This window comes from Vulpes lagopus, chromosome 4, assembly GCF_018345385.1.
Source record: "Vulpes lagopus strain Blue_001 chromosome 4, ASM1834538v1, whole genome shotgun sequence".
Lineage (NCBI taxonomy): Eukaryota > Metazoa > Chordata > Mammalia > Carnivora > Canidae > Vulpes > Vulpes lagopus.
This window is the reverse complement of record NC_054827.1, coordinates 90,058,336-90,071,084: the sequence shown is the minus strand read 5'-3', so window position 1 is coordinate 90,071,084 and position 12,749 is coordinate 90,058,336. Positions and strand designations below refer to the sequence as shown.

General features: G+C 40.8%; 1 protein-coding gene and 1 pseudogene across 1 annotated transcript in view; both read left to right on the top strand.

Moving 5' to 3' along the window:
* IQGAP2 (IQ motif containing GTPase activating protein 2) overlaps window positions 1–12,749 on the top strand; it is a 302,560-nt gene that overhangs the window by 105,840 nt on the left and 183,971 nt on the right. The gene's annotated exons all lie outside the window — the stretch shown is intronic.
* LOC121489671 lies at window positions 9,955–12,598 on the top strand (annotated as a pseudogene).

The following is a 12,749-nucleotide window of genomic DNA, read 5'->3' as shown; positions in this document are numbered from 1 at the left end:
TAAAACAGGATGGGATGGGTGCTTAGAAATTTAACTGCTTATTATCTTAAGATTGGATGTCAGGTGCTCAGGTGTGGGAGGTGCAGGATATTTGAGTCTATTTCTTTCGTTTAGCTATAGGATTTCATGTTAAATTTTGTAGGTTGAAAGCAGACCTGACTTGGATACACGGAGAAGAATTTAGCAGTGATATTCAGAAGGAATTTGTAAGATGACTAGGTGATTCATTCTAACATGCTTATCTTGACTGAACAGTTGACTTCTGTGTGTCTTGGATAGTATGATAGAGTGGAAAGATGGATCACTAATATGTGGTGTTGTGTGCCTTGGACACTCAGTACAGTGGCCTTGGATAAGTCATTTAATTTACTTGAGTCTTGATTTGGTCAGGAAACAGGAGTTTTTGTCTTTTAGGTTCCTTTCTGGCCTTGAGATTTTGTTTCTGTTTATTTACAACATTATACCTTACCACCATGCATTCCTATTATAAATTGAATACCTTTCTGAGAACTGTGTAACAGCCTGGTATCAAAAGGAGGGGAGATGTATTTAGCAAACTCAAGAATTCCCTTTCAGTCTTAATTTTCAAAAGAATAGCTGTTTGAACCATGCTGTATGTTCTGTTCATTAGAGATCTTGCCATATCATATCATACTGCCTGTGTTGAAATACAGAATCTTCACATCTTTCTAAAATGCACACACTTACTTTTGTCTGCAGATGTCAAATAGACAAGGCCCAGCTGAATAAACAGTGAAGATGTAGCTTGTCACAAGTATAGTAAGTGGAAGAATTTCTAATACTTTCTGTCCTACCAGCTATGTAGTAATAGCTCAGGCTTCATCCAGCCCTGAATAAAATAAGTCATCACCAGTCTATTCCGGAGCCTACTTTCCTAAAGTGCTTTGAAGAGAGAAAATTTCATCCATTAAATAGTGAAGAGCGGGATCCCTGGGTGGCGCAGCGGTTTGGCGCCTGCCTTTGGCCCGGGGCGCGATCCTGGAGACCCGGGATCGAATCCCACGTCGGGCTCCCGGTGCATGGAGCCTGCTTCTCCCTCTGCCTGTGTCTCTGCCTCTCTCTCTATCTCTCTGTGACTATCATAAATAAAAAAAAAAAAAAAAAAAAAGTTTAAAAAAAAAAATAAAAAATAAATAAATAGTGAAGAGCTCCTGATGAATAATCATGTTTCTTTTAATTGGCTTAAATTGAGATAATTAGGAGGAAACAAAGGTGGGGCAGAGATTGGGAACTTTAGAGGCTAATTACATCCTGATCTAGCGGTCATACATACACTGGGCATAGGAAACACTGTGGGCTTTGCTTACCTGCTTTTTGACACCAACAAGATTAGATAGATACCAGGTGCCAGGTGCCCTTTGCCCAGGGATCTTTTACCTATAGATTTAAGAAATCTTAAACGCAAGCAGGAACGTGCACGCAACCGGATCTCTTTAGGAACCTGTAAATCTGGGACACCCGCTCTGAGATGGATACAAGCCTTGTGAAGTTACTCACTGTAGAAAGGGGTTCCCCTGTAAGGCATAGGACAACCCACTCTCAAACTCACCTTGGAATTAATTCTGGTCTTGATAACGCAGGGAATCAACTATTATTTGGAATTGAATGAAAACAGTACCTTAGCTAAAAGTCTCACTCCCAACCTATACCTGACTTCTTGTATGAATGACTGGATTATCTACATTTGACTTTTCCAAACTCATGAAGCCTTGGCTAGTTGGTGTGGCATGATAAAGCCAGTGGATAATCCATTAATAACAAACCTAGAGACCCTGCCAGGGTTTCTGTTACTGCTGCTCTGTAGAGGCGCCCTGTGTTGGAGAAACAGCTAACACTGATCCAGTGACGCACAAACTAAAACTCGAGAATTATGGAAAAACAGAACTGAAGGCAGGGTTCACCATTCAAGCCATGTGTCTGGGCATAATGTAGGCCACAATTTCTCACTTCGCTTTTAAGATAGAACCACAAGGAATTTCTTTGTTAAGAATCGGGGAACAGAGGGTTGAACAAGCCAAGGGAAGAAATGATATCATGGCCTAGTCGAATCAGCTGAGAAATATTTTTATATTAGAGAAATTCTTCAACCTTATAACCTCAGCATTTGCATTCTTCTATGTATTGAGTGGAAGATTCTTTTGAAAAGAAAGTTAACATAAATGGCCTTGTTAAAGCTTTAGGGAATATTTTGTAATGTAAGACTCACTATTGAAAATCTGAAATATTTTTTTCTTGCCGACTAATCTTCTATATGTTTGATACCATCAGGATGTTGACACCCTACCATTGCTCCGTGCCCTGTCACAAATGTATGCCTTGTGATTCAGTGAGGAAGCTCTCTTTTCCTCTCTCTCATTCTCATTGAGGAAACCCATGCATGTACATAATGTATGAGTCTGGTGTGTTATTCAAGCACACTCCCATGAGACTGCCATTAAGTCTGGATGTGGGGGAGAGCTGCGTCCTTGCATTTTCAAACATAAGAAAGATGTTACCTGATACTCAAAGAATCTTGGCTGCTGAGCAGCCGTCCCTGGATTAGTTTACTGTTATTCTATAATACTACTTTTTGTTTTAACCTATTGTGCCATTGTTTGCTGTTGGAAATTATTTCATGCTGGCAGGCACTGGTTAGGCAGTTCTAGGATTTCTGATAAATGGAGTTGCCCACGTCATTCTTTATGTCAGCGAAATGATAAGTTGGGTTTTGGGCCATCATACTGAAAGCTAATTTGAGACTGAAAATCTGGAGCCATGCAAATGTATAAATACAAGTACTACTCAATTGTAGACAGTACATTTTGTTGATTTAATGGTTGAGTCTTCAGTGACTGCTTTTTTTTTTTTTTTAATTCTGTGCAGGGAACCATTTTAAGATAATCTGGGGAAAGAGAACCAGGGAGGAAAAGGTGGGGAGGCAGGCTAGGTGGGGAAGTTAGCAGAGAGAGAGGTTCAGGGGTTAGAGCAGCAGTTCTTCTACTTTGTGTATGCCAGCAGCTCTCCTAGCAGGCTGACAAGTCTGTGGAACTCTCCTCAGTATTATGTTTTAAATAGATAAAATAAGGCAAAAATACTATAGAGGAAGCCAATTACACTGAAAGACAGTAACTAAAATATTTAGGAAAACAAATTTTGTGTTGGAATAGTAGTGCTTCTTTAATAATGCACAAAATCACAAGATCTAATGACTTAAATTTATGAGTAGTAATGAGCTTAAATAATATTCTGAAATCAACAGCAACTACTGGTGATAGGGAAATTTATTTCTATTGGTGACAAAGTCAGATACTGCTAGGACCTATGGTGGTTGGTTGCTTATATTCATCATTAGAGAAAAATGCTGAATTTTAGGTGGAGACTAATGAAAAATAAAATGTAATTGTTTTCCTATCCTGTTGGACCAGGAGTCCATAAATCTCAGATCTCAGATGGAGATCCCGCTGGGTAGAGGAGTTTGGCTTGAATATTAATTTGACCATAACCAGTTGTTTGACCTTGGCCAAGTTAGCTTAACCACACACAATCTGTTTCCTCATCTGTAGAGGGTAGATGATACCTACTTTGCAAAGTTGATGGAAAGCTTAAGAATAGCTTTCCTAGCCTAACTCCTTGTATCAAGGTAGTAACCAGACACATGTTGGTTCCTCTAATGGGCTTTCTTTTAGTAATTAAATGATGAAATAACACTCCTATTGACAGGTCAGGGCAGACTTTCTATTAAGGAGAGAAAGCAGAAACAGTATACTGAGAGAGGAAAATTTGTTTTACCTTTAGGTTCCCTTGATGATCGTTGACCCTTAAAGGGTGTAAAGGGTGGGGTCATGGTTATAGTATGAAGGAAAGCAACCATTACAAAATTTGGGAAAAGGAATAGTTTAGGAAATTTCCTCCTTGCCTTGTGATCCACAGCCTTTACTTGCAAAGAAATAGCTTTTTGCTCATTATAGGGGTCTTAAGAGGAATTAGAAGTAACTTTGCCCTCTATTCGTTTGGGCATGAGCATCTCCATTTGTCCAGTATGTTTGACTGGCTGTGTGTCTCGGCTGCTTCTAGAAGAGGCAGGTTTACTACCTTCTTAGATCACATATACTATACCCATAGAGCCCCCAAAAGTCTGGTTACTCTATTAGAAGATTCTGGTTTCAGATGGGGGATACAGGTCTAGTTTTATTAAGGAGAAACTCAGAACGGTGGATGTTCTGGATTTGTATGAATATTTTCTTAAGCAAACATACCTCTAGGGCACAAGGATGTGTTCTTTCTCTGGCTGGCCATGTGAGTCCATGTGTGCATAGTGCCAGGCCATCGTTTTTTCTCTGATCACTTTTAAAGACAGGATACTATAGTGTTTGATCCATCCCTTCAGTGGGGGTGTGAAGTCTGTGAGGCAGTGGAGTTTCAGAGTTTCCTTGTCCCATGGGTAATACTAACACCCCATTTAATGTCTCCTTTTCATCAAAACCAGATTTGTCGTCTCACTTATTTCCCAGGGTCTGGCGGAGATAGTGATCTTTATGAAAACAAACTGGCAGTAACGCAAGCCAGATAAGATGGGAGAGCTGCGCCTCGGCAGAAGGAAGCTGTTAAGGGGAACAGATGGAGACAGTATCTAAACAACTCCGAGAAGGTGTACGCTTGCTTGTCTCGGAGGCACTTCCTGTTTTCCAAGGGCTGTTTGAATCAAGAGAGCTGCTGGGGACCTGCCGGCCCTTCCCAGCCCTGCCGGCGACCCTGTCAGCCTAGCAGTTCTGACAGCACCTGAGGCCCACAGTAGACATCTCCTGTTCTTGGACATTTCTGAATGCAGAGGTGGGGCACAAAAACCAAATACTGTAAACTGTTACATGATATGATTAGAAAAACAAGGTATTGCACTTGTAGAGAATTACCACATACATTGTGTACAGATAATTCTCAGCATGTCATCATTTCTTGAATCACCAAAGGTGAAGGCCATCCTTGCGGCCCTCATGAGTCCCTCATAATAATCTCAAGGTAACAACAGTAGGACTTTTAGGAGGTTCTGGTGCATTGCCCATCACTCTGATTGTTTATTATTACCAGCCAGTTTCCTGACTTCATATGGATGGATGGTAAGATCTCAGGACAAGGGAAGGAATGAAACCTCTTTTCTGCATTTAGGAGAACTCATATCTTGGCTCTCTGCAGTTTTTACTGTCTCTTCTGTTAATCTAAATCCAAAGTACCTCCTTCCCTCATGATTTTCTTTCTTCTGACCCAATGTGTCCAATTGGAAGGGTGATTTTATATTTCTACAGTGTTGCTTTCATGATGTCAGCCTCTTATTTGAGAATCTTCCTTTGCTTCCCTATCATGTCTCAACTCCTCTGGCCATGAGGCCCTCAGGAGATGCCCTTTTATTTAATCTTATTCTCTTTGGCATGAATCTTTGGCCTCAGGAGGGTGGGTTGGTCATGGTCAGATACCACGTGTTCCTTTTTATCCTTTCTCTCATGGGATTTTCTGTCAACTTCCATACGTTCTCCTAGACTCCACTCTGGCTTGTTCTTCCATCCTGGAACAGTTGTATCTTGGCCCACAGTGCCTCACCAGCATCCTTGCATCCCCCCTCACATGTTTGGATTATTTGGTAGATTTGGTTTTATACCAGCCTTTTGGCATTTCACATTTCACAACATTGTGTTCTCAGCAAGTTAAAGTTCCTCAGTAGAGTGGACTCTACTCTATTTATTTTAGATGTTACAGTTGCCGGCAAGTCACCAGGACATAGTAAGTGTTTGATAAATGTCTAGAGGGAGCTGGCAAAGATGTCACAAGTTCTATTATTTCACAGGGAAAGATGGAGCCTCGGTGTGATGAGTAAGTGTATCTGTTTTATAGAACCAGAAACTCAGTTTTCCCCAGTTTATTCAGAGTTGATCCAGGGATCAGCTTGGAAAACTGATTTAATAAAACCAGGCTCAGGGGCACCTGGGTGGCTCAGTTGGATAAGCATCAGACTTAGGCTCCAGTCATCATCTCAGGGTTCTGGAATTGAGCCTCTCATTGGGCTCCATGCTCAATGGAGAGAGTCTGCTTCTCCCTCTCCCTCTGCCCTTTCCTCAGATCATGTGCTTTCTCTCTCAAATAAATAAATAAAACTCTTTTAAAAGTGATATAAAAGGGGCACCTGGGTGACTCAGTGGTTGAGCATCTGCCTTCAACTCAGGGCATGATCCCAGGGTCCTAGGATCAAGTCCCACATCGGGTTCCCCACATGGAGCCTGCTTCTCCTTCTGTCTATGTCTCTGCCTCTGTGTGTGTCTCTCATGAATTGAATAGATGGAATCTTTAAAAAAAATTTGTTTTAAATAATAAATGAAACCAAGCTCAGGTTAGTGATTGCCAGTTTACTCATAGTGAGAAGTCTAACTTGTGGATATCTGGAATATCTGTGTCAGCTGATCAGCGCATCCTTTTTGTGGAGGCAGGGTTGCCAGAAGGTTGCTCTAGGGCCCTGCATGGTCTTACTGTTTTGAAGCTGCTCTGAACCCCTAGTGTGTGCTCTGCTCTCTAGACTTCTGGGAACTGGTGCTAAGTCTTGCTCTTGAGTTCCGCATCTCCCTTAGGAATTGAAGGGCTGATATACACAGTTGGGAGTGAAACCTGGTCAGTGGCATCCTAAGGGCCAGACTTGATTTGCTGGGGGAAGAAAGGGAAGGTGGCTTAGGAGCAAAAGGTTTGGATCACAACTGCCCAAGGTAGAACCAGGGATGTAACAGAATGAGGTTTGTGCATCAGAGAATGTTGTCAGTGGGCTGAGAGCATGTGTAATGATTGTGAGTACAGAAGGAGGGGGCTTGTAGTTGGAAGGGGCAGATGGGAATGCTGTGTGACACTGAAGGTAGGGGAAGAAGGTTGGAAGAGAAGTGTGACTGGTATCTGCTAAGTTTGTTTTTCCTGAGACTGGGCTGGTAATTTGCGTATAAATAAGAGGTGTTATGAATAAGCTATCTTCAAACCACTTATACGGAGTAATTTTTTTACGTGGAATTTCAGAGTATACAGAATAATATATATATATATATATATATATATATATATATATAAGCATAAAATAGTTATATTAAAAGTATAGTTTAATGTGAGTCATAATGAGTTTTTTATACTCTAAACTGGCAGAAGCTGTGGGGGATTAATTCCCAGAATATGCTAATAAGCATAGTAATAACTCTTTAACACTGAGTATTTTTAGGAGCTTAGAGCTGCATGTTTTTGAGGGCCTTCTTTTCCCCATGGACAGCATCAAGGGAGCATTTTGAAGTGACTTGAGCTCAGAAAGGTTGAATAAACACTAATAGTTGGGCTAATAAAGGGGGTTTGCCATCTCTGAGCAACTGATGATCACCAAATGTATACAAGAAGCTGAATGGGTAGCTTTTTGCAACTATCAATAGTGATGTTTACAAATAGCCATTATTGGTCTAGAATAGGGGTTGGCTCATTTTCTCTAGAGGATCAGATATTATTAAGAGCCACAATGTCTGTTGGAACTCCTCAACTTACTTTGTAGTGTGCAAGCAGCAGTAGATAATACAGAAACCAATACATGTGGCAAAGCCCCAGTAAAACTTTATTTATGGATACTTACATGTGATACTCATATCACCTTATTGTCATGAAATACTCTGTTTTCAACATTTTTCAACCATTTGAGATATAAAAAATACCCTTGCCCTACAGACTATAATATACCAATTCCTGGATATAATGTAGAAACAAGGATGGGTTTAGGGAAGAAACCTAAACCTGCTGTATGTTTGTAGTAGTGCAAAACCAAGCTTTACCTTTTTCTTGGCAACTGTTGGTTGTTACATTATTCATTTTTAGAACCTGTGATTTGCTTAGCTGGTTTCTTCATACTGATTAAGAGCTTTCCTAAGATATTGGTCTACAACTAAAGCACTATTTTTGCCTCTGCATTCACAGGCTATGGTTTAGTATTATCAGGTTTCTTCCATTTCAAAACAAATGGTGTATATACACAAATGTGTGTGCATATACACACATACCCATGTAAGAGGGAGGGCTCTTTACCTTAAAAACTTTGGGTTCTTTTAAAAACCACTCAGTGGTTCTTCATTCATTCATTAACCATGTGGCAATTTATTTCTGGATGTACATCTTGTTTTCTTTTGATAGAGTCCTGTTTCTTCCTACTCTGGCTGACAGAGGAAACCACAAAGAGACTTCTTAAAATTAAGAAAACAGTGTTAAAACTTCAGTTGTGAATCTTGTCTACTTTGAGAAGAATCAGAATTTGAGGTCCCCAGTCAATAGCCAGCTCCCAGATAGAGAGTTCATTCAGATGTTTTTACTGTAACACAAGAAACTAGCAATACCAGATATTGTATGTTGTAGAGAAAAAACTGAAACATGGCAGACAGACCTTTACCAAACAGCCCAGAGGTGTGCATATCCTCCTCGTGAGAACTTTGCTGATCCACAGTTAGTAAATTAAGACAGATAGATTCTCTTCCTTGGAACAGTGTTTTTGTTGTTTTCTTAAACTTAAAAATTATTTTTTAAGCTAAAAATTAGACTTTATTCAAATTATAAGCGATTGGGGTTTTTAATGCATTTAATTATTCATGGAATACATGAATGTGTTCTTAATGAGGATGAATTTAATTTCCCATTTGACATTAGGCCCCCCATACTATTCCACAGAGGAGTAACCATTCTCAATTTTTGTTCTTCTAAAACATTTTCTATGTGTTTATGTACATAAATGTTCACAAAGTGTTTCTTAATATAAACTCAATCATATCATATGGAATATAATGAAAATTGCCTTTTTAAAAAATTAATACATCTTGGAAAATACAAGACAGAATCTTTCTTCCATGCTTTCTTTTTTTTAAAAAAAAAAAAAAAAGATTTTATTTATTTTTGAGAAAGGGGCAGGTTGGTGCGAGCAGGAGAAGGAGAAGCAGGCTCCACACTGAGTGCGGAGCCCAACGTGGGGTTCAATCCCAGGACTCAGAGATCATGACCTGAACCAAACCAAGAGTCAGATGCTTAACCGACTGAGCCACCCAAGTGCCCCTTTGTTATGCTTTCTTGAGACTGGCAGAGAGACTAGGAAAATCTTCCTATGACTGATATTGTGATAAGTTGGCCTCTGTTCTCAAGACCTAATAGAGAATTAATGCTGACTATCTCATGGATGTTCTTCCAAGCCCTCATCCCTTGCTCCCTCGCAGCCCCTGGGAACCCAGTGGCCCATCTCCAATTCTGCCTCATGAGGTCATGTTGCCTCTTCAGAGACAGCCTTAGAGGTCTAGACCTAAGACAAGCCCTGGACTAGCCCATTCTTGCTTGGACTACTCCTAGCCCACAGAAACATCTAGCACTCTTTGCTCTAACACAGGATAAGCCCCAGTCCCAGTGTAGCTTCAGTGTTCCTTCACTCCCTAGTCATCAAGATAGCCAGCCACACTGCCTCTCATGTTCTGGATTCCCAGGGTTGAAGTCAGATACCAGCTCTCTGCTTCCTTAACTGTGGAGAACTTCGGCCCACAACTCTGCAGTTAGTCTCACCGAAAACCCTCTCATGAGGCAAGAAGGTGATACTCCCGCCCTTTATCTAGTTGAGAGAAGGAGCTATGTGGCTGTCTCACAGAAAATTTTTCCAAAGAAATTCTCCTTCTGGTCTTTCTCTGGAAGCTCGTTATGGGAGAGAGACTCAAGTCTGATTCTTCATTATCTCCCTTTGGCACACTTTCCAGTGTGGCCCATTTTATAACTCACTTCAATATCTGGTATTGCTAGTTTCTTGTGTTACAGTAAAAACTTACAGTGTAGCATCCTCCCTACATATGTAAGGTCCAATTTTTCTCTTTACTGGGGACAAACAGTACTGTTGTTTTGGAGGGGTTGTATGATAGAACACTGTCAAATTATTCACCAATAGGGTCTCAGGTACATGCCACTGCTTGCCAACACTCTATAAAATTGATCTTTAAATTTTTTGCCAATCTACTCAAGAAAAACTTATCTCTCACTGTTTTTCTTTATTAGGCAGCTCTTTGTTTATTCATCAGGCATTTTTTGTTTCCCTTTCTGTGAATTGCCTCTTAATATCCTTAGCTAAATTTTTTAAAAATGCCTTCTTTATTGATTTATAGTTCTTTGTATTGTCTGAATACTAATCCTTTTTTATGTGGTAAATACTTTCTCTAAGGCTGGCCCTAACTTTGGGAAATTGGACTACATCAACGACCCCATAAATAATTCTCCATTAGATAATTTTTTTGGTTGTGTCTGGCTTACGAGGACTTTCCTTCTCCAGGGTTAGACCTACTCCCCTATATATTCTAATGTTTTCATAGTTAAAATTTTTAATGTTTAGACCCTTAATTCACCTGGAATATTTTTATGAACAGAACTCTTAATTTTTTCACCACACAGAGAGCCAGTTCTCTCAACACTGCTGTGAAAAGCCAGCAGCATGTTCTCTGGCTGCTAGGATAAGAGTATTCAAAGAGCTAGTTAAAGAGAATGGGGTGGGGGAGAATGGTACATCTTTGCTAAACATCCTAAAGGCCAAGATCAGGAGACCTCTCAGTCCAGAAGATACTACTCTTCTGGGAAAGCTCTTGTAGCAGTGGACTTTCAACATGCACAGTATACCACTGGGCTGGCATACTATCAGAGCATTAAAATAAAGGTAGACTAAAATTGCAGGCAACTGTCCATTTCTTTCTGAGCAAAAAAAGCCATTTTTAAACATTTTCCATATGAATATTTTCACCTCTAATATTTAAATTTCTTCAAATAATGTATATGAGATACTCTTTTTTAAAAAAAAAAAACTGAGCCCTTAATTCATTCCCAGTAATACTTTTTTTAGATTAAGACTTTTTTTTTTTTTAGAGCAATTTAAGGTTTACAGCAAATTGAGCAGAGGGCACAGAGATTTCTCATATGCTTCCTGCTTCTCGACAACCTCCCACCAGCGTACTACATCTGTTAAAATTTGTGAATCTGCTTTGTGCCCCTGGACGCCACCGAGTAAGCATCGTTCAAGTCTCCCCTCCCACTGCCGTCATGGCTAAGTCCAAGTCTCCCAAAGGACCTGAGCAGCTGCAGAAGCCCTTCATCGGAGGTTTGAGCTTTGAAACAACCAATGGAAGTCTGAGGAGCCATTCTGAGCAATGTGGTAGTGAGAGATCCAGACACCAAGTGCCCCAGAGGCTCTGGGTTCACCACATAGGCCACTGTGGAGGAGGTGGACGCAGCCATGAGTGCAGGGCCACACAAGGTGGATGGAAGAGTGGTGGAACCAAAGAGGGCTGTCTCAAGAGAAGATTCTCAAAGACCTGGTGCCCACTTAGCTGTGCAAAAGATTTTTGTTGGCGGCATTAGAGAAGACACTGAAGAACATCACTAAGAGATTATTTTGAACAGTATGGGAAAATTGAAGTGATTGAGATCATGACTGACCAAGGCAGTGGCAAGAAGAGAGGTTTTGCTTTTGTGACATTTGATGACCATGACTCTGTAGACAAGATTGTCATTCAAAAATACCACACTGTGAATGGCCACAGCTGTGTGGTAAGGAAAGCCCTATCAAAGCAAGAGATGGCTAGTGCTTCGTCCAGCCAGAGAGGCCAAAGTGGTTCTGGAAACTTTAGTGGTGGTCGTGGTGGTGGTTTTGGTGGGAATGACAACTTTGGTCATGGAGGGAACTTCAGTGGTCGAGGTGGCTTCAGTGGCAGTGGAGGTGGTGGTGGACAGGGTGGTGGTGGGGATGGCTAGAACGGATTTGGTAATGGTGGAAGCAACTTTGGAGGTGGTGGAAGCTGTAACGATTTTGGCAGTTACAACAATCAATCCTCAAATTTTGGACCCACGAAGGGAGGAGATTTTGGAGGCAGAAGCTCTGACCCCTATGGAGGTGGAGGCCAATACTTTGCCAAACCATGAAACCAAGGTGGCTGTGGCGGTTCCAGCAGCAGCAGCCATGGCAGTGGCGGAAGGTTTTAATTACTGCCAGGAAACAAAGCTTAGCAGGAGAGGAGAGCCACAGAAGGGACAGGGAAGCTATAGGTTACAACAGATTTGTGAACTCAGCCGAGCAGGTGGTGGCAGGGCCTGGCTGCTACAAAGAAGACACGTCTTAGACAATACTCGTGTGTATGGGCAAAAAGCTCGAGGACTGTATTTGTGACTAATTGTATAAAACAGGTTATTTTAGTTTCTGTTCTGTGGAGAGTGTAAAGCATTCCAACAAAGGGTTTTAATGTAGTTTTTTTTTTTTTTTGCACCCATACTGTTTGCTAAATGTCTGATCATGACGCTGAATAAATGCGTCTTTTTTAAAATGTGCTGTGTAAAGTTAGTCTATTCTGAAGCCATCTTGGTAAACTGCCCCAACAGTGTGAAGTTAGGATTCCTTCCGGGTGATGCCAGGTTCCATTCGAAATTTATTTGCAACCTGCCTGGGCACAGAAGCCATTGTCTCCACAAACCTTGGTGTGGTTGAACTGACAGTTAATGTGTTGTGACCTGGAGTTCACCGTTAAAAGGGTCACCCAAGCAAAGTCCTGGAGTTTATCTGGTTATTATGGTTGTTGGCACATCCTATGCAACATATCTAAATTGAATTATCAATTTTATCAGATAAAATTATAGATGGGATTAAAGCTTGTGTATCATCCATTATCATGTGTAATCAGTAAACAACTTAATATTCTCTTGAA